Here is a 346-nt window from a genome sequence, read left to right as displayed (position 1 = left end):
GAATCCTACAATGTAAGCACTATTACAAGCAAACAAACTAACAACTGGTACAAGAAGCTTTTGAAGTAATCGATCAGGTCCCTTGTTGTTCTTGAAGCTCTTGAAGTAATCGATCAGATCCCTTGCTGTTCTTGAAGCTTGAAAATATTTCTCTCTTTCAATGAAAGAGTAATATTGTTGTATTTTGTTTAGTATATACCATAAAAAGTTATTACAAAACGTACAAGCAACCTCCTAGCTTCTGATTGGTGAAGTACTCTGCAGCTTCTGATGCAGACAACTTTTACAGCTGTACCGCACTTTGACACAGGACGAGCATACTCTGCAGAGGACCAGGTCCCTGCAC

Source organism: Solanum tuberosum, unplaced genomic scaffold, assembly GCF_000226075.1.
Source record: "Solanum tuberosum cultivar DM 1-3 516 R44 unplaced genomic scaffold, SolTub_3.0 scf00553, whole genome shotgun sequence".
Lineage (NCBI taxonomy): Eukaryota > Viridiplantae > Streptophyta > Magnoliopsida > Solanales > Solanaceae > Solanum > Solanum tuberosum.
The sequence above is the reverse complement of the archived record's forward strand: the minus strand, read 5'-3'. Positions refer to the sequence as shown.